General features: G+C 35.3%; 1 long non-coding RNA gene across 1 annotated transcript in view; it reads right to left on the reverse strand.

Annotated features, from left to right (window-relative positions):
• Positions 1 to 981: 981 nt before the first annotated feature.
• The window catches only part of LOC116872384, a 51,319-nt gene continuing 30,450 nt past the window's right edge, over positions 982 to 21,850 (reverse strand). The window contains exons 4-5 of the long non-coding RNA XR_004383631.1: positions 18,081 to 18,222; positions 982 to 1,141 (exon numbers count right to left, since the gene is read on the reverse strand). This is a non-coding gene — a long non-coding RNA (uncharacterized LOC116872384). The remainder of the gene's footprint in view (positions 1,142 to 18,080; positions 18,223 to 21,850) is intronic.

Below are 21,850 nucleotides of genomic sequence, written 5' to 3' on the forward strand. Positions count from 1 at the left end.
CAACTTTCTTATTTATAAAATGGAGATGATTTCATTCTTTTTCCTACATCTGTGTGTGTGTGTGTGTGTGTGTGTGTGTTGATAAGAGAGAGAGAGAGATTTCACTGTTACACTCCTTCAAATTCAAATTTCAGGTTTTACTTAGGACACTTAAAGAAAACATCCAGGATCTCTTAAAATACAGTGATTTAACTAAGTCTGGGAAGTATAGCAGCTTTTTAAAAATAATCATCAATAGTCACTTCTCATGTTTTTATAATTGATAATCTCCAGCTATTCAGAAGAATTTGTGGTAGGTTGGTACCTACTACGAAACCAAGAAACCCTTAAGGAGATCTCAAGTAACAATAGAAGATAGACTTTAGTTTTATCAGTTTGTATTGTTAGCTCCAAGCAAAGACAAAGCCAGTCATTTGGTTCTCCCCAAGCTTTCAGGAGGGGAGGCTGAAAGTGGATTACTGAATCCCTTAACTTCTGTCAAACTGAATATTCTGTGACAATAAATCCTACTTGTCCAGGCTTACTCTTTAAGTAAATTGGTATCAATGAAATAATCAAAAGCAAACCAATTATGTTCTGGCATCTTTTATCCATCTGTTTGGATTTAACTGTCTTTTAAATGGTGTTTGCATATGAGGAAATGCTCTATTGTAGGCAGAGGTACTCAATTATTTAGATTATACATTTGAATAAACTGTGCAGTGGAAGGACCACCCTTGTAATGTAGGACAATTACATTTTCTTGCATAGTTTACAGATTATTAAACTCATATCAATTCGACCCACACTACCAGTTGCTAGATTCTAACCTTTGCCTTCGAGACTTAGCTACTATGAGGGTCTAGTTTCTACCCCAACAATTAGCAACCTGTGTCAATCATTTCAAATTATACCAAATTATGTAAATTGGTTTTGGGAAAAGGATTGTATGAGATGAGACCACAAAAATTTAATTTCAATAAAGATCATAGGTGAGATCTGTAGCTGCTTGCTGCTGCTTGAGGAATCCCAGATAATCTGTGGTTCATAAGCAATGGTTCTCTTGCTTCAGAATGGCTTTCCCTGCACATGCACATCAGGAGAATCCTCTGCCTGAGCCTTCCCAGCACATAGGACTGTCCGCTGCACCTCAGCTGGGCACCTAGGAGCCACAACAAAGATTTCCTTTGTTAGAAATATCTTTATTTAAGTTTTCCGGAAGAGGCATTAGGTCATTAACACATAAATTCATCATTATGTGCGCTGTTTAATAAATATAACAAACCATCACATTTGAACTCCATCTTCACAGAATTCAATTTTTTTAAGATTACTCAATGCGTTCCTCTTTTTTCTCACTTCTACATTTTAATTACAAAATTAAAAAGTACTTTTTAGTTACAAAATACTACCAATTTGCTGTAAACAAACAGAGATGCTCCTCTCTGTAATCCTACCTGCCCCCCACTGGGTAATAAAATTGGCATGGATATAGATTTTTGTCTATGTTTATAAATGCAGGCATAATTTTGAAAATCTCTATTTTATAAAATAAGATCAAACAACTTGAGAGAACATGAGATGCACACATAGCACACTGGTAACTTGATTCCCCCAATGTGGTTCATTGGAAAATTTGTTAAAATACTCTCTATTTTCATAAACCCAATTTGCATGGCCTGTTCCTGTGTCCTACCTGTCCACAAAAGGAATTTGAGTTAGAGTGTAGACCCTTGATTGTGAACCAGTTTTAGTTTTAACAGATAAATTGAGGGTCAGAGGGCTTAAGGGAATACTCAAAATCAAAGGATGATCTAATGGCCAATAGGGAAGTAGAGCCAGGTACTCTGAATTCCTTGTTTAGTTCATTGTTCTCTGATCTCCAGTGGTTCTTATGCATAAATAGACAAGCTGAGTTTTTCACATCATGTTTCTTTTATGTTTCAATACAACATAGAATTCATACAAATTTTAGAAATTTTTGTATTAATCTAAAATGTGTTCATTCCAACCCTCATATGAATGTAGAACACAAATAAGTTTTCCTACTGGGACACCTTGGTGGCCCAGTCGGTTAAGCATCTGACTCTTGATTTCTGGTCAGGTCATGATGTCAGGGTCATGGGACTGAGCCCTATGTCAGGCTCCATGCTCAGCCTCAGATTCCCTCCCTCTCCCTCTCCCCCTCCCCCCATGCATGTGTGCTCACACTTTCTCAAATAAATAAATAAATCTTTAAAAAAAAACTTTTCCTTCTAATAAACTCTGAGTTTCTTCATATCACAGATCATATTTTTTCATTTTTATATGCTAGGCTGTTAAGTATTCAGTTATTCAATTAAACAGGAATCTAGGGGTAGCCATGAGGGTATTTCGAAGGTGTGATTAATATCTGCAATCAGTTGACTTTTTATCTAAAGGAAATCATCCTGGAGAATCTGGGTGGGATTGATCTGATCAGTTTAAGGGCCTTAATAGCAGACCTGAAGAAGTTTCCCCCTATGGGCTGCTTCTACCCAAGAGTTTTGGCCTGCTCTTCCTGGCTGCCTATCTTAACAGATTTGAATTTTTCTACCCAGCCCTGGACAATCTCATAAACTAACTTGTTGATCAGATAAATAAATATATATCTCCTACTGGAACTTTGATTGATATAGGTGAGTAACCAGCTGCAGTAATCAGTAAATGTTTTCCAAATTGATAAATATAAGAAGGAGTGTTTCATTTCATTAAAAACTATGTATTTGACTTAAATTTGTCATGTTGCTTATAAACATTTTTTTAGTTTTCTAGTATGATTAAGTGCATTACTCTTAATAAACAAGACTCCCTCATGATTTAGGGATTAAATGTCTATTTTTATTTCTTTTGTTAGAAAATATATCTCACTGCCTGTCCTGAGTAAAGTGGACTAGCTTCCTTGGTTACAGAAATGGAGAAGACTCTTTAAAAAAATAATATTTGTAGGAAAGAGTGTACATTTATTTAGCTTGTTCTCAGTTGAAGAAGAACCTGGTTAAATCTCCCCAGACCATTATGAATCCCTTATTTTAAATCTCTAGTGCTGTAAATAATGAAAAACAATATCTTGCAAATGTTGTATTGACTATAGTATCTCTTTGAAGTGAAGATTTGGCTTACAGGTACTCAGATCCTGTTCTTCCATTAATTAAAATTCTCATATATTTTTTGAGAGTGTGGAGATATTTTTAAAAATTTCTTAGTGACAATTCAGTTACATAATTTTGTTATTGACCAACTGTTCTTTAGGTGTAATGACAATGACAGCATCCTCACTACAAGAAAAAAATGAAACAAAACAAAGAAAAACCCTCTTTCATAGCTAAGAGAAGGAAAAATACAGAATAAGTCTTTTCATGTAGTTCATCAAATATAGAACTTTTTAAGGGATCCCAGTTTCAGATTGGTTCAAGCCTATAGAATATATAACTCCAAGTAAAAACTCTCCTATATTCATGGGTGACAGAACCTGTGATAGATAAAAAACTAGCTGCACAATCAAGTCTTTTACAATTATTTGCATTTCCAATGAATGTTGACTGCAGTCAAGTAATGTCAAGGTGACAGGTGTGCAGGAAATGATTCTGATTCATAATGCATGTAACTCAAGGTGCATATCGACTGTATAACACTATTTATCAGAAATGTTTTGGGACAGCAAAACATTTAGGTAAACAAGGTTTTGTGTAATCTAGGGAGTTACAGGGCAATTGATTCATGTCAGGAGACATAACCTAGATTTGGAAAGGAGGTGGTTTTGAATTGAGGATTTAGGACCTGTGGAGCTTTAATTACATAAATGTAGGATTCCCAAATTTCATTAGCAATATTAATGTGTATTTTGGTTTGCATTTTAAACACATAAAAATAAGTTATCTGGAATCCTTTAGAAAATCCCAGAGACAGTAAAAAATTTAAAGCGTGAATATTCAAATGTTTGAATAAATATTGTTTTTCAAATATAATTTGTCTTGAAGTTAAATACTGGCCAATGTGAAAAAAAAAGAATCTGTGGGAATTTGGGCTCTACTCTTTGTTCCCCAAGTTCATATTTTTGTCTTCAAACACTGAAAATAGCTCTGTACACAACCTACTTTTTATATAATTACTCATTTTGTCTTTTAGTTTTTCCTGTTTGTTTCTGATCCAGCAACACAGGCAGAACCATATAAATTCTATTGTGTGGTTGAGGATTGTTTCTCTGATTTCCTGAGAAACATGGGCTTTCTTATTTTCACTATATGCTTCCCTTCATAGATAAATAGTTGTTTCTCCTATAAGGAATAGTCAAGTATTCTATATTGCTCTTATGGTAAGGATCGTAAACATTGGGTTGGAGATTGACCATTTAGAGTTTGTAAATTTTACTTAAAAGGATCCCCATGTGCTAATGAAGCCTCCATACTCTGGCAAAGGAATGAGCCCCTTATCTAATCTCACAGCCTTTATATCTGCCTCTGGGAGGTGTGTTTATTGAATTCCTCGGCCTCACCTAAAGTGAGTCCTCCTTTGAGGCGGCACAGCTTTAGCGGGAAGTTTAGTGTTGGGGCAGGTTTGGTGGCCTAGGAATTACTTTAAACTTGGAATTGCAGTCTATTCTTAATAGGATTCTCTACTATTTTTTTAAAAGATTTATTTATTTATTATTTGAGAGAGAGAGAGAGGTGGGGGAGGGACAGAGGGAGAGAGAGAGAATCTCAAGCAGACTCCTTACCGAGTGCCGAGCTTGATTCTGGTCTTGATCCCACCACCCTGAGATGGTGACTGAGCTGACACACAGAGCTGGATGCTTAACTGACTGAGCCACTCAGGCTCTCCTAATTCTCTTTACTACTAAGATTTCCAGTCTATTTACTTTCTATCAAGTACATTGGATAATAAGCAAAGCCAAACATCTTGTCTAAATATAAAGTTTTTTGATTCCTGTCTCCAAGCCACTGGCCTCAGTGATTTGCCCATCTATATTTTAACTCACATTCCTTAGTATAATGGCCCCTGATTTAGTGTACTGCTTCTTTTATTTTTAAGGTAAAATATATCATGGCTTCATATTGATTTTTCAATTCAAATTCAGAACATCAGGAATTTAAAAAATTTCTTTGATCTTGTATCTATCTATACCTACTTTCTTATTACTCAAGAAGCCTGGTTCTTGATGAGATCCAGAATAACAGAATTAAAATATTGTCTTATGGACACAACAGTCTCAGAATGCCAGTATAAATGTTATGACCCATTATATGGTTACTGAAAACAGTTTAAGAATTTGTTGCAGTTCCAAATATCCCGCTAAGGATATACAGTCAAATCACTGGGTTTTAAAGTCACTTATCATAGTTTCTCTTTTGTGTAGTTATTCTAGCAACTTGGGATACATTAAAGATTTTCCTATTCTTTTCAATAGTTAAGAATTATTTTTTCACTTAAATTTTGTACTAATTTTAGACTTTATTTTATACTTATACTACATTTTTACTAATGTATTAAACAATTACAAAATTAAACCAACATATGCAGGTACATTCAAAGAAGACAAACTTTTAACACTGTCTCTTTTGCCCTATTTTACTTCAGGTGACCAAATTTCATAAGTTATCCTTTTTTTGTGTGTGTGTGTGACACCCAAAACACAAATATTTGTATACCCCCTTTGTTAGATAACATAATTGCATACTATACACACTTTCCTCCACCTTGCTTGTAATCACTTAATATTTTTACCGATCACTTCTTGGTAGAATACAGAGATTCTTTATACTTTTTTATGGCTGTCCAATCTTCTCTTGTATGAAACTGCCATAGAAAGTTCAATCCATTTTCATTTACCTAGTAAGAGGCATTTAAGTTGTTTCCTTTTTATACTATAAATAATACTATGCATATGTATTTTCATATTTTTGTCAGTATATCTTTGGGATAGATTCCTACAAGAGGGATCAATGGATACATAGCTATCCAGTTTCCATTTCCTTTACACCAATTTGAGAGGTCAAATTATTATATAATATATATCTTATTTATATGGTATCTATTTATTATATATTAAATTCACTCATGCATGCAGTTGTGTTTATTTCTGAACTATTTCATCTATATTCATGGTAGTTTAAAAAAAAATATGACCACAAGTTTTTTGATACTCTATCCCCATTCCAAGAAGTGGAACTTAATTTCCCTGCCCTTGAGTGAGGATCAGACATAGTGACTTACTTCTAAACGATGGTTTGTGGCAAGAATGATGATATGTCACTTTGAAGATTAGATGATAGAAGAGGCTGTGGCTTCCATCTTGAGTTTGTGTTCTGTCTCTTTCTGTCTCTCTCTCTCTTTCATGTTCTCTCGTCACTCAACCTGGGAGAAACCAGCTGCTGTGTTGTGTGGCTACATGGCTCAACTTCTGATGACTACATCCCTAGCCAACTGCTTGGCTACAGCCCCATGATAGACCCTGAGTTGGAACTACCCAGCTAAGCCCCAGCTAGATTCCTGACACTGAGAATATGAGTGAGGTAATAAATATATGCTGTTTCAAGCTCATCAACTTGGGGAAATTTGTTACATAGTAATAGATAAGTAATATATTCCATCTATTCATGAGACCATGTCATACAATTTTCATTGCATAGGCTTTATGGTTTTTTTTTTTTAAGATTTTATTTATTTATTTGACAGAGAGATCACAAGTAGGCAGAGAGGCAGGCAGAGAGAGAGGAGGAAGCAGGCTCCCCGCGGAGCAGAGAGCCCAATGGGGCTCCATCCCAAGACCCTGAGATCACGACCCAAGCCGAAGGCAGAGGCTCAACCCACTGAGCCACCCAGGCGCCCCTATGGTATGTTTTTATTGCTCTTCATTTCCCAAGTTTTTAAGACTACCTTTGTTTGTTAAGTCATCAGATTGCGCCATATAATTATATTCTCTAGATCCAGACAGAAACATAGTGGTAATTTTTTTTTTATTGAGGTTGCACTAAGTATAGTATATAAATTAAGAACTGCCACTTTTACATTGAACATTCCTATCTGAATACATGATATATTTTCCCATTTATTCCAAGTCTACTTTTGTGTTTTTATGAATGTTTTCTAGTTTCCTATAAATATTTAGTGTATTTCTTGTTAAATCTATGTTCATGTATTTTTTTTTCTCTTTGCTATGATAAATGGAGTCTTTTCCTCCATTATTTCCTCCCCCCTCCCCCTTCCACATCTTTTATTTTCCTCTTTTGGTTTTTATATATGAATACTTTTGATTTTGGGAAGTTAATTTTATAACCTCCTTGGGTAAGCAGAGTCAAGTTCCCCATCCCACCCCTAGAATTGTTCATTCTGATCCTCAGAATCTGAATATGTTAGGTTGAATGGAAAGGGGAATTAAGGTTGCAGGTGGAATTAAGGGTGCTAATCAACTGACCTTAACAGAGGGAGCTCATCCTAGTTATATAGGTGGGGCCAATGTAATTACAAGAATCCAACAAAAACCTAAGTGGGAGGCAGGGATGTAGGAGAATCATTGTTTACAGAGATCTGATGTGAGAAAGACTTGATTTGCTATCTCTGGTTTCAAAGATAAAAGGGGCCACACAAAGGGAAATGATTATGGCTTCCAGAAGCTGGAAAAAGTAAGGAAGCAAAATTTCCCCTAGAGCCTCCAGAAAAGGTGTAGTCCTGCCAACACCTTTATTCTAACTTAGACTGAGAACTCTAAGGTAATACATTTTCATTGTTTTAAGCTACTATGTTTTGGTAATTTGTTCCAGCAGCAATAGAAATGAATGCACCTGAAATTCATTAAATTTTCTTACTGTTTTCAGTGGTTTTTCTATGATTCCTTTCAGTTTTATAGACATATAATCATGTCATTTGAAAAGGTATGCCAGTTCCAATCTCTACAATTCTGAATGCTTTGGCTGATAACCCCTAAAATAATAATATATTAATATTAACACAGTAGGCATCTTTGTCTTATTCCCGGCTTTACTTGGAAAACCTCTATCTTCACTTTAAGGGCTGGCTTTTGGGTTAAAGCATATACATTTTATCATATTAAGAAAGTATCCATCAGCTCCAATTTTGTCCAGTGTTTTAAATAAATGGAGTTACATTTTTGCAAATGTTATTCTGTATCCAGGAAAATAATCATATAGACTTTCTCTTGAGCTCTATTAATAAGATGGTGGGATCCTGTTTGCAAGTATTTCATTAGAGATTTTCACTTTGATATTTAAAAGTGTGGTTGATCTGTAGCTTTATTTTTTGGTTAATTTTTTTGTCATATTTTGGAACCCCTATCATACTTCCTTTTGAAAATTAAATTGACAAAAGGGAAATGCTGATATATACTAGAATGTGGATGAACCTGAAAAACAGTATGCTAAATCAAAGAAGGCAGACACAAAAGACAACATATTGTATGAATTAATTTTATGAAATGTCTAATAAAGTCAAATCTCTAGAGCTGGAAAGTAAATTAGTGGGTGCCTAGGGCTAGAAGTCAGAATGAAGATTATCTATAAATGGGAAGGGGATCTTACTGGAGTGATGGAAATGTTCAAAGAGTAGATTGTAGTGATGATGATAGCACAAGTTGGCAATATACTAAAAATTGTTCATTTGTACATTTAAAATGAAGACCGATTTTATGGTATAAAAATTATAGCCTCACTAAAGGTGTTAGAGTCATAAATTAAAAAAAATAAATAAATAAAAACCTGAAATGTAGTCCTCCAAAGCAATATAGTGGTGCTTAATAGAGAAAAATGAAGTTGGAAGTTTCCCTCATGTTCCATACTCTGAAATAGTTCAAGTAACACAGAAATCATCTAAGACATAAATGTTTGGGAGAGTAACTAAAGTGAATATTGGGCTTGATCTACTGTGTGAGTTAGGGGTGGGGAATTAGAGTGAGGTCTTTATGATTTTCTCTACTTTTTCTGTGGTGATTGACCTGTTTAGACTTTTTGTCTTTACTGAGGTCAGTTTTGTGAGTACAGGATTCCTTTAAAAATTAATTTCTTTTAGATTTAAAGCATATATACAGAGAGATAAATCAAATAGATCTTTACTTTGTGATTTTTAAAAATTCTTTAGATATCTTCCATTTATGATTTTTAATTTTTGTGTTTTCTCCCTTTTGCCCTTCATTATCAGGTGAACTAGGAGACTATCTGCTTTGTTGATCTTATTTTATACAATGATAATTGGACTTACAAAATATGTCTTGGTGTTGGTTGTTCTGTGTAAATTCTTCTAGATATACATTGTGCTCTTTCAGTGCGTGCTTTCAATATATATTTTTTTAATTTCAAGAGGTATTTTTGAGCTACCCATTTCAGTAATTGTTCCATTCCATTGCTTTGGTTTTCTTCTTTGAGGACACCTATGATACATATATTTCATTGTCTTTTCCTATATTATATATCTGTGGCTGTCTCTTAAAATTTGCTATCTCTTTGATATCATTTTAAACCTATTTAGTGGGATATAATTTACATACCATAAAGTTCATCCACTTTAATTTTTAGTAAATTTATATAGCTGAACAGTAATCAACTGTTTAAGACCATCACATTATGCTACAGCATAAAACAAGCCATGAGAAATTAAAAAGGAGAGAGATAATACAAAGAAAAATATCCTAGTAAATCAGAATTAAATTAAGAAATCAAGAAAAAAAAAAGTTGGGAAATCCTCCAAATATATGAAATATACAAGTCATTTGTAAATAACGCAAGAATCAAAGAATCATTCACCTATAAGATGTTCCACAAATACCTAGCTTCTTCGAAGTCTTTGCTAACTGCAAAATCTAAGATCAGTTGCAAATGGTTTCTAATGAAGAGTGTATGGGTAACAAATTGCTGGCTCTTTGGATTTCTCCGAATTTTTGGTTGAAATCTAAACATTGTAGACAATCTATTTTAGTAACCCCAAATTTTAATTTATTTTTCTAGCAACTTTTTGTATGTGGCTTTTTGATTTAGGAAGATGTTTTGTTTTGTTTGTTTTGGTAACTTGTCTTACTCTAGAAATCTTTTTCCTGTTATTTTTAAGTGCTAATATGTCTGCTCCATTCTTTTATTCTGATTTCCCTGGCTTCCTCCTGTAACTACATGGCTTATGAGGCAGTCAATGATGTGGGCAGAGGTTGTGTTAAAATGTTTCAAGTTCATAAAGCTCCCACCTTCTGTGATCGATTTGTGTGTGAGTTGGAGAGTACATTCAATGTTCATCCAGTCCTCACATCTCTTTCTTGCCTTTTAATTTCTTCTGCATTCCCCTGAGTCTCCTCTGTAGATGTTCAGTTTCCTAGTCAGTCAGAGATGTGTGTGGAACTTAACCAAGCTCTGTATACTTCTAGGATCTTCCTTCAATTCTGGCTGGTTGGCCTCTCATGCCAACTGTGGATTTTCCCATTTCTTTTCTGTGGGAATTTGTTCCTTACCATAATTGCCACATTTATCTGACAAAGCTAGAAGTTTTAATCTCCTGCTCCAAATCAACTTTGTCCTCTCTGACAGGACAGCTGTTGGTTGTGTACTAAGCTATTGATCTTGAGCACCTAAGTTTGAGGGTGTGTATGTGTATGTGGCAAAGCCAGAAGAGGGGGAAGAGAAGGACCGTAGTACCCGCAGACAGAAGCACCATGGGTTACTGCTGTTCTTACCCAAAGACAAAGCATTTTTCCAGAATTATGCTTGGTGATCTGTTTTATATCTTCAGTCTATTTCAACACCTTGGATTAGTTCTTTCTGAGAATTATATTCAGCTAAATGGATTCACCTTTGTAGGCCACCATTGCCACAGTACCTCATGTCCTTTCTTTGGGTTCTAAAATTATTCTTTTTCACCTTCCATTTTGCTTAATATATCTATTATTGATTCACTCTTGTGTGTGTGTATGTGTTTCCTAATAAAATTTATTTACATAGACAAAAGATGGGCCATATTTGGCCCCTGACCCTGGTTTTCTTTTCTCTTTTCTTTTCTTTTCTTTTTTAAAGATTTTATTTATTCCTTTGACAAAGAGAGATCACAAGTAGGCAGAGAGGCAGGCAGAGAGAGAGGGGGAAGCAGGCTCCCAGTGAGCAGAGAGCCTGATGCAGGGCTTGATCCCAGGACCCTGAGACCATGAGCTGAACAGAAAGCAGAGGCTTAACCCACTGAGCCACCCAGGTGCCTCGAGCCCTGGTTTTCTGATCTTGTTTTAAGTTTTCATTTGTAGCTTGGACTGATAAAAGCTATGAGTGGAATGAAGAATATAGTTTGATATACATGGAAATACACAGTTTCATGGTTTTGTTTTTTATTTATTTATTTATTTTTTTTTTGTTTTTTTCCCCTGCGATGGAACTAGAACTATAAAATCTGCTATTCCTTCTTGGGAATGGGGAATGGAACTAAATTCTACTGAACAGTTGCTGGTGCCAGGCATTAAGCCAGATATTTAATTCTTAGGGCAATCCTATCCAACATGTGGTATTAAAGGGATTATGATGACATATTTAGATTTAGGGAAGTTAAATTAGACTGTCAGTTCCTTGAGGGTGAGGAGCTCAGAGGACTCATTCATGGCTGTGTCTCGAAGGCCTAAAAAAATGTCGGCATCTAACACTTGATAATTCATCAGCCTGCTTTATAGTATCAATAATGGGGACATCCACAAAAAGAGAAAAAAATAATATTAAAAAATATAAAGGATATTATATGAAAAGATATTGTATATGAAAGATTAATGTAATCATCATAAGAAAAATTGGAACATCATTGAGTTTATTTGCACTTAGGTTATGATATACTGTAACTTTTAAATGCTTCAAACATTTAAAAATTGTGAAATATACTCTATACATAGGGGAAAAGCGTGAATGTATAGTTGAATGAGTAATAAGCCTTGTGATTATTAGCTAGATCAAGAGATGGGATCACAATATCCTCCTTACCCACCATTCTGACTTTTGTAGTAATAATTTTCTTGCTTTCTTTGTTATTATTCTTAAATTTGTATGCCTCCCTGAATTATGTAGTTTAGTTTTGCCTGTTTATTCAAGTTTGTGTTTCTTTTCATTTAACTTTTCTTTGTGAAATGACTTTTTATTTTATTTTTTCTATAGACTTCCTTCTGGCTGAGTGTTTCTAATTCTTATTTATGGTGCTCTTTCCTGTCTTCTATTTATTTTTGTTGAGCTCATTTTGACGTATTTGGTTACTTTTTGTATCCATTTGGCAGACAGGTTTTTGTGGCGTGATTTTATTATCCGAGAGGATGCTATTCTCTTTGTTCTCATTTCTTCCAATGTTGTGTGGGATTCCTTTTATATTGCACATTCTTACATAAAATTCGTTTACTTAAACTTTTAAGAAGGAGTGGCCAGGATAGTTTTTCTATTTTCTCTAGAAGAACTGACTCTAGAGATCCTGCTTTGGTAGTTTTTGCAGAAAGATCAAAACACTTTCTGAGATTTGCTTTCCCTGCTGTCCTTCTTCCTTTTTTATCTGGACCTTGTCTTTATTTCGCTGTTATTCGTCCCCTCTTGCTTACTTTACATCCAAGCCTCGGTAATTTATTTTGTTATCTGTGCGTGTGTGTCTAGGAAAAGAACTCAGGTTTTTGTCTTGGTTTTGTTTTGCTTTGTTTTGGTTTCAAGTATTTCCATGCTTGCTTCAGCCTGCTCACCTTGAGATGAATCCCGTGTTTTCACTGCATTAAGTGTGCAAACTTCTCTCCATTTGCAGCTGCTTTTTCAAAAGGGCTTACCACCCTTTCTAATAAATGTCTTTGGGTATTTTGGGGTCCTCTCTGTTGCTTTTCTTTTCCTCCAGAGCTACTGGTGCCACATTGTACTATTTATATTATCATTATATAAGAATTCTTACTAGAAGGATCCCTAAGACTATTTGGATATTGACCACCTCCTTTATCTGGGGAGTTGACTCAATGAGCTCATGAACAGTATCATAAGGAGGCCAAATAAAAGTTAGACGTAGGCTCAACAATATGGGTGTCTGCACCAAGGATGACTTGATTGTGGAGAACGTACAATGCACAGTTTATCCATAATGTCTAATCCTAGACACCAGTTGTGGCGTTGTATGTGTGCATTAGGACCTGATGGCAGGTTAATTATACTGGACCGAAATTCCATGGTGAAGGAGAAGAAATTTGTCTTCTCCAGAGTAAAGTTGCATTCTGCATTCAAATTTTCTTTCTCTGCTCTTCATGCCTGTGTTCAAATATGTAGACTTCCTGAGTGCTTTTAATTTACTATAGTGGTATCCCATGTAACTTGCCTTCAAACAAGACACTCACATGAAACGGGAAGACAAGAGACTGCTGGCCATGCCATTCATAAGTTCAAGGTCCAGCTTCATTCTCATTTCTTTGAAGAAGTCTTTTTGAGTATAACTCTTTGGTAATCATTACTTCTTCTCAATTTGTAGTGCTTACATTTTTATATCATTTAAATTATCTTAGCACTTACTATCTTGTTCTATCATTCAACTTCCATGTGTACATCCTGCTTTATTATTAGATTTGAGCTTTTTATTTTTTATTTATTTGTCAGAGAAAGAGAGAACACAGGCAGGGAGAATGGCAGGGGAAGGGAGAAGCAGGCTCCCCACTGGGCAAGGACCCCGATGTGGGACTCAATCCCAGGACCCTGGGATCACCACCTGAGCCCAAAGGCAGAGGCTCAATTGACTGAGCCACCCAGGCATCCCATGGCTTGACCTTTTTATTTTTTTATTTATTTTTTTGACCTTTTTAAATAGAATCTTATCTCACTGTTTTCTCTTGGTCTAACAGAATATTTTGCACTTAAAGATTGTTTGTTGATGACAACCATATTCACAGAGCCCTAAAATTGCTTGTGGTTTGCAAGGGCACTGAAGCCCCAAGCCCTCCAATAAAAATTCCCTTTGTCAGAATGTTTTATTTTTGTAAAAAGGTTAGAATTGGCTGAAAGAAGTCAAAACCTCTCTTACCAAGTAGCCAAGGTCCAGGAACAGTATAAGGTCAGCGGACACTCATGTGGTCTTAGACTCTTCCTATCACTTGCATAATTGTGTGTCAAATGTTTGTATTGAAAAAGCAGACAAGTTATTTTTATCTTCTCTTGTGAAAGAAAAATAGTTCCTCCTCTTCTCTGTAGCTTGCACTAATTTCTAAGAAGATAATAAATATAAAAGTTTATCTACTGACTTCCTAGAATATAAGCTCCAGAAGGACAGGAATTCTCCCACTCTCTCTCTCTCTCTCTATTTTATTCTAGTATTTAGAAAACTGCCTGCCATATAATAGGGATTTGATAAGTAGGTCCTGGTTCTTTAATTGTGTGTGGTTCAGTTGTGTTCAACTGTGTGGGCTTTTCAGTTAAAAACTCTTATCAAAACCAATACACAAAACAAAATTAACACAAAATGAGAGCATTATACAAGTAAATGTATTTATTTTAAGGTCTTTCCATAGAGAAAACCAGAAACATTGTGAACATTGGTATCCATCTAAGAGACATAGATTAGCAACCCGTTTGTAGACAAAGGCATGTGGGAGATAGGAATGTAAATCTCCAAATTCACAGATTTGCCGAATCCAAAAATTGCGTTCAATTTTTTCAATTCAGTTCTTCCCTTCAGTGAACTAAATAGAATATTCCAAATAAATTATAAATAGTAGCTAATGCCATAAGCTTATTTAGGGAAACCCAAACCTGATTTTCAAACCTGATGATAGCCCGGCTTTTTAGAGTGATTCCAGTTAGTGCTAAATGACTTCCCTAAAAAATCCTGTAACAGCGGTTTAATTTAAGATTTCACTTAACCAGGAGGCCAGGGGAGTCTACTTCATAACCTCATTTCTGAAAGTTGACTACTCTGTATACATGCTTTTGTACTACTTGAAAAACCATTTGACAGAGGGCCTTGAAAGAGTAGAACAGGATATTTCCTAACTAAGAGAACAATTTCAAGAAATGACCAGTTTCAGTTTGGAGTTCTCTAAGGGTTTGTTTCACCTTCGTCATTGATCTTTCCGTTTGAAGTGTTCATTTACCATCCTGACATAATCTAGGGCCGCACTGCATGATGTTGATGATACTTTTGTCAACGTGAAGAATGCGGGGCCATTGTTACAGAAATCGTACAAGAAACAGAGACCTTAATATGTACCATCTGTTTTACAAAAAAGCTCAATGTGGTAATGCATTTGCAATACCAGAAGCAATATCTCTAAGACATGAAATGAACATATGTTGTCTAAGAGCCTTCAGGCTGACATTGAAAAAGAGAAAAGATAGTACTTCAAGGCAAATACTGTCCCAGTAGAAAGACTGCCAGATCCAATATGGCTCAGCCTATTGACAAGTCTCTGGTGAACAACTTCATATAAAGATTTTCACATTGTTATGGGTTGTACAGCTCTCTGGCCCATCTTTTTCAGCATGGGTAAAATAGTAGAAAACACTCTCTTTGTCACTCTGGGTACTTTTCTGTTTCAGAGCAACAGATGTTGTCAGAAAAAGTCACACCACACAATAAAGTGCTTGAATGATTATTTCTAAGGCTGGAGGGAAACTGAAATGGTGTCTTCTGATGAGGGAGCAGGTAGTTTTAAGAACAGCTAAAAAATGCAACTAACTGAAAGCTGTACAGAAACATTGAGCTGTTTAGCAAAAGTTTAAATTATAAATTTGATGAATGGTAGCTTATACAGTTTTCAAATATGTATTGAATACAACTGAAAATTCTGACCTAATTTTTCTAGATTAAACTCTAATGTAAAATTATATTTTACAATGTAATTTTTTAGAGTGAGAGAGAGAGAGATGGGAGGGAGGGGCAGAAGGAGAGGGAGAGAGAATCTTTAACAGGCTACATGAGCCTGACGCAGGGCTCCATCTCGTGACTGACCCTGAGATCATGACCTGAGCTGAAATTGGGAATTGGCTGTTTACCCAACTGAGCCACCCAGGTGCCCCTACAGTGTAAATTTAAAATGTATGTACACTCATGAATATTCAATATGTGCATAGCCCATAAGTCTATATATATGTGTGTGTATGTGTGTGTGTGTGTGTGTTATATTTGTATACATGACCATCAAAAAAAATTGCAAAGGTCAAATGATGGATTATTAAGGCCTGTGGAAGGAAGAGTTAACAGCTTAACAAGTGTAGTTTGCTTATATTTCAGTTCCAAAGATTCAGTATGGGTTTAAATTATATTATGCCATAATCAGACTTAGCTCTTCATAACTATGTCCATATGAAATAGAAGCCTTACATTAAAAAAAAAAAAAAAGAGAGAACAGTTGAAGAAATATAGCAGTGGACCAGGAGCCAGGAGATCTGGCTTCGAGTCTCCAATATCCTTGTAGAATGTGCATGACCTCAGGTAAAGCTGACCCGGGTCCCCCTTCAAGGCCTTGGTTACTTTAACTATGAAGAGGCATGAACTAAATGACCTTTAAGGTCCTTTCCAAATTTAAAAATTAAATTGTAATTACAAAGAGACAATCATATATTGTAAAATAGCAGAAAAAAAGGTGTTTTATGTATAAAGTTAAGATAATTAACCCACTTATTTTATGTAATTTATGTTTAAAGCTATATGTTGATCTATAAGAGATCTTATTTTTTATGTCATTTACATGACTTTACATAAAATTGTGTTCATGTTCATCCTAAATCTTACTTACAAAAAACGTAAAACCCTTCATTGTTACTGGTCTGTTAGCTATTGGGCAGGTAAAAGATAATGGCCAGACCCAGTTACAACCATAGTCCTATGTATTCAGAAGTAGTTCTCGGATGATCATTAATGTAAAGTTATTTTTTAAAATGATCTTATCTTATGTAGAAATGGACTCTATATGATAGCTCTCATGGCCTGCTGAAGATCCAGGATTCATTCCAGACATCCCCGATGCTCTTCAAGTTATGATCCAAGGATGGCTTTAATGAGGAAAGTTTGGTTTTGCTCCAGGGTGTTATTCAAGGCACTGGGTCCATCCTCTTTTGCAATCCACCAATCCCTGCTGTAATAACTCTTTGGATTATGCCTCTCATAAGAAAAAGCTGGATGGTTCATTAATTATTCTCTGGTGTATGCTACAGATAGAAACTCCCAACATAAAAACCAACTTCTGAGCTGAGATTTGTGTGGGAGGCTTTTCCACCCCGTCTTCTGAAGCTGTACTCCTGCTTTCACTACTAATTTTTAATTCCCTGATCATACCCTAAATCTAGTTCCTGGTCACTGTCTCCTCCTTACTATTTTGTTTCATAGCTTCCGGTATTTCTGTTATATATTATGCTACCTAAAAAGTTACAAAGAGCAGTGACTGCTCTAGTCACCCTTGAATTTAGAGCTTTATTCAAACTACTGCCAGGTCTCTTGACCTGTCAACAATCAGGAGTGACCAACAGGAATTCTTTTCTTCATGGTGGGTCAGAGGAAAGCCACTGGTGAAATTCACTTCCAACCACACAAAGTTCAAAGGCGCTGGCTTGAGTGGTGTGTGTGTTTATTCAGGAACATGTGGATCTGATGAGTGTGAGGAGATTGGTGCAGTATGGCTCAGATGCAAGTCGTTGAGTATAATTGATTTTTAATGGGCTGGCTACCTGCCACCAGATGTTCATCAATTAGGTACACTTTAAAAACCAACACAGCTGCTTATTTCATGCTGACTATCCAGTGGCTGAGATAGTGTTAGCTCAGCATAAGAAGTCATCTCTGTGTCGAGTGACCATACGTTCAATTTGCTCCCGACCAGTCATGATGTAAGCTAATAGTTATTAGTAGCGCCTCTTTTTTCTGTCTCAAAATGCCCCAATTTGGACAATTAATCCCATGGGGATCTTACCTATCTGTCATGCTGTTCTTGGCCCTCTACACATTTAAGTTAAATCTCGATCTTGCCCTGTAGCAGCAAGTAATCCATATTAACATCATACACAGGGTAGGTGTTAACCTCTGGATAACATTAAATTTTAGACATGGAAAGACTTTTTAGATTACATTTAGTCCAGTGCTTCCTAAGACCGGTTCATGAATCAGTGAGTTAATTTTCATCAACTTACCTCTGATTCTCCAGTTTTCTCCCTTTGTTCATCCTTTCTCTTTCCTCTTATAGACGGTCTCTGGGGCTGGCTGATTTCTTTATCTTACAGGTAGTGCTCATGGCCAGAGAAGGCCTTTCTTTCCTTTGAATCAGCATCTACCCTAAACTAAGGTGATCAAATGACCTTGTTCTTCACAAAGGAACAATCACTTTTAGGCAAAAAGCAAATAACTTTCCTAAAATATATTATAAGATAATTTAGTTTTATGTCTGTAAGAAAGAACACAGTATTATTATAAAAGGATTTTCTCCCATCCTAGTCATGTCATTTGAGTGTCATAACTTAGCTTTAAAAAAGATTTTAACCTTCTTTATGTTGTTACACTGTGATGCTTTAGATAATTTGCCTACTGGTAATTTTGATTAGAGCTGACCCAGCCCATACCTATGGAGACCACTTTTTCCCTGAATCTCTACTAATCTCCAGGAAATATTTATCCTACCCCCAGTGTCTATTTACACTTCTTCTTTTTTAAATTTAATTTTCATTTTTATCAATGTAATAGATGTAGAGTTTTTAAAAATCATAAAGTTCTAAAATATGTATGAAATATAGCACTCCTGTTCTCCAGTGACAATAACTTTCAATTTTTTTTAGTTCTTTCTTTGTGCCGTTACCTTCATACTATTAAATAACATATTTAATTTGCTGGTTTTTGACTTTCTGTTTATTTTAGACTATTTTAGATTATTTTAGACTTTTTGGTCTATTTTAGATGTTTTACAACAGTCTTCCACTGCTAACATACTTTCCCCATCTTTATCCTCCTAATATCCCACATTGGTGTTTGCAGTGTTACCAATAGGTAAATATTGCTAAAGTTCAAGCTATAAAGTATATTATGATCATATTTTCTTTTTTATACAACTTTTTCTTAATTTGAAAATATGACTGCCTATTTTCCTGCTGTTTCTTTAGTTTCAGTGTTGTTTAGTTTTCTGTGTATTTGTCACTAATTTGACAGCTCCAGCTTTCCCCCAAAACTGTCAATCTCTCAACTCACTCAAACATTTAAGGTAATTGATAGGTTAATTGATAAGTTTAACTTGCCGTTTATACAGTAATGTATACGTTCCTTTTTATTTTCCTTGAAATTGCCTCCTGGAGACTTGGTCCTTTGACTCCAATCTGTAGCCTCAGGAAGGAGGCATTGCTGCTGTTGCTGTTGTTATTCCTTTCATCCATTGTTAATGTGGAGACATCCAAGGCTGTCATGATGTCTGACTTACCACAAATTTAGTGCCTTAAAACAACACAGAATTATCTTAGTGCTCTGGAGGACGGAAGTCTACGATGGGTCTCCTGAGCTAAAATCAAGAGGCCTGCAGCCTCCGTTCCTTTTGGGAGGCTCTAGGGACAAACCTCTTTCCTCACCTTTTCAAAAGGCCTCTGCATTCCTTGGCTTGTAGCCCCTCCCTCCATCTTGAGAGCCAGCGATGGCCTCTGAAGTCTTTCTCACATCATGTCACTCTGACAATGACTCTTCTGCCTCCCACTTCTACATTTACAGACCTTTGGGATTTTTTCGGGCCAACCCTAATTATCCAGGATAATCTCCTTATTTTATGGTCACCTGGTTAGCAATCTAAATCTGCCTTTGCTATTCATAGGTTCTGGGGAGTAGGACACGGACAGCTTTGGGGGGCCATTCTTCTGCCTTACCACAGGCTCTTGGATGCAAATGCAGACTCTTAAACATTCAATTCTTTCCTCAGTATTTCCACTTAGATTTCTGATTGGCATCTGAAACCAAATTCAAAACCAAACTCTTCATCTTCATACTCCATAAACCTGTTCTCCCTTTAGCCTTTCATATCTCAGCAAATAGTCAAGCCAGAAATTCTAATTGCCAAAACAAATGATTGATACCTTACATATTCTTATATCTCATCATGTCTTTCAGTAAGTTCTATTTGTTCTGTTTTCAAAATATATCTAGAACTCAGCACTTCTTCCCACCTTGCTTCCATACATCCAGTTGCCCAAGAGAGTTCTTTGAACATTGTAAATGTTATTAAGTATTCCGTGAATGACCTAGTGAATGGATGTAGTCCTCCCAATAACATGATCACATGAATAACTATCTTCTATGCTGGTTTATGGTTTTCTCTTTGTTTGATTATGTTTTATCTGTATTTCAGATGATAATTTTATTAGTCTATATACATCTTTGATAAACAAATATTTCTTCTCAGTGCAAACTAAGGAATACATGGTTCAGTCAGAATTCTTAACTAAAAGCAACACAAATTATTGACTTAAATAGTAATAAATTTATTGTAAATACCTGTGGCAGAAAAAATTGGCAAGAGGTTTAGAAAAGCAGGTCCTGAATGTAGGTAGGACTCAGAGCAGCTACATTATCCACTCTGGCTCAGCTGCAACCCTATTATACAAAGATGAGTGCTTGGACATAGGCTTTTCTTTTATGATTTTGGATTTTTAAACGTTATTATTTATAGAGTTTTCTTTCTAGCAATATTAGTTTTATATGACAACCATTCTTAATCTATCACATCATTAAATTAAGGGGGAAACATGATGAATTGTAAATGAAAATGACACAAAGGATAAATGCACATGATTTGGATTTAATAGAACTTCTATTTGATGTTTTAATCATCTTAAATTTCTCTGATGTTATAATCAATGACCTCTTATTTTTCTATTTCCTCTCATATAAGTTGTGTTGATTTCAAAGAGAAGTTGAACATTACATTTGATATTTTTGAACTTTGATTACCTAAATATCAAATGTTTTTGAAAATTAAGATTTCCAATAATCAAATAATTCCCTGGGAATGAGGAGGACACTAAAGGACAAGATATGGCCCTTACTTCTTCGCAGTTGAATGCTGTTCATATTAGATTACATTTATTCTAAATGGCCAAACACGGTGCTGTTCCAACCTAGTTTGCAATGCATGTGACTCGCACAGTTATTAGTAGTGGGTCAAACAGTGGTGACTAATAAGGCTAATAAGACTTATTCTATGTTGGAGCTAACAAATCCTTTATCAGTACTTCAACCACTCTGCTTATGTGGCCTCATTGTTAAGATTATGCCTTTCATCTATGGAAACCAATCCCTTTCATATACAATTTCAGCAAGAAGCTTATAAAATGTGTATTAAAGCAGTATTGACTTGTCTAACAATAAAAAGTACAATTAGGATTCCAACACAGAGCATTTCTAATTTGCATAAAAACCTCTCTAACCTATTCCTTTTACTGCAGAATATAACCAAAAGGTTATATTCTGTTCCATGCACCAGTAATTACTCTAAAATCACTAGATAGATGTACCTATGTAATATTGTTCAGTTCTTTATGCAGATCATTAAAACTGAATTTATATGCAAGATATATCAATAGGAAAATACTAGTAAAATCATTAGAAGAAATGACCAAGCACAATGGATTCCTTTTACATAATATCACATAATGTCATAATTTAAGATAGTTTCTTCCTTGAGAGCCACTGTCTTGATAAAAATCATTCCAAGGGTAAGACTAAAGACATACTTTCATCCCACCTTTTAATTGGGGCTTCCAGTTTACACAATGTATAATTTTAAAAGATCACTTTTAATCATCGGAAAGGGTCATTATGAACAGACTTTATGTTAAAAAAGAAAAAAAGTAGGTAAACTGATCTGCATCTTGTGATTACTTTAAGAATACTAGAAATATTCATAATGGAACATTTTTTATTTCAGAGCCCAAGT

The sequence above is a fragment of the Lontra canadensis genome, unplaced genomic scaffold, assembly GCF_010015895.1.
Source record: "Lontra canadensis isolate GAN:19392208 unplaced genomic scaffold, GSC_riverotter_1.0 scaffold2, whole genome shotgun sequence".
NCBI lineage: Eukaryota > Metazoa > Chordata > Mammalia > Carnivora > Mustelidae > Lontra > Lontra canadensis.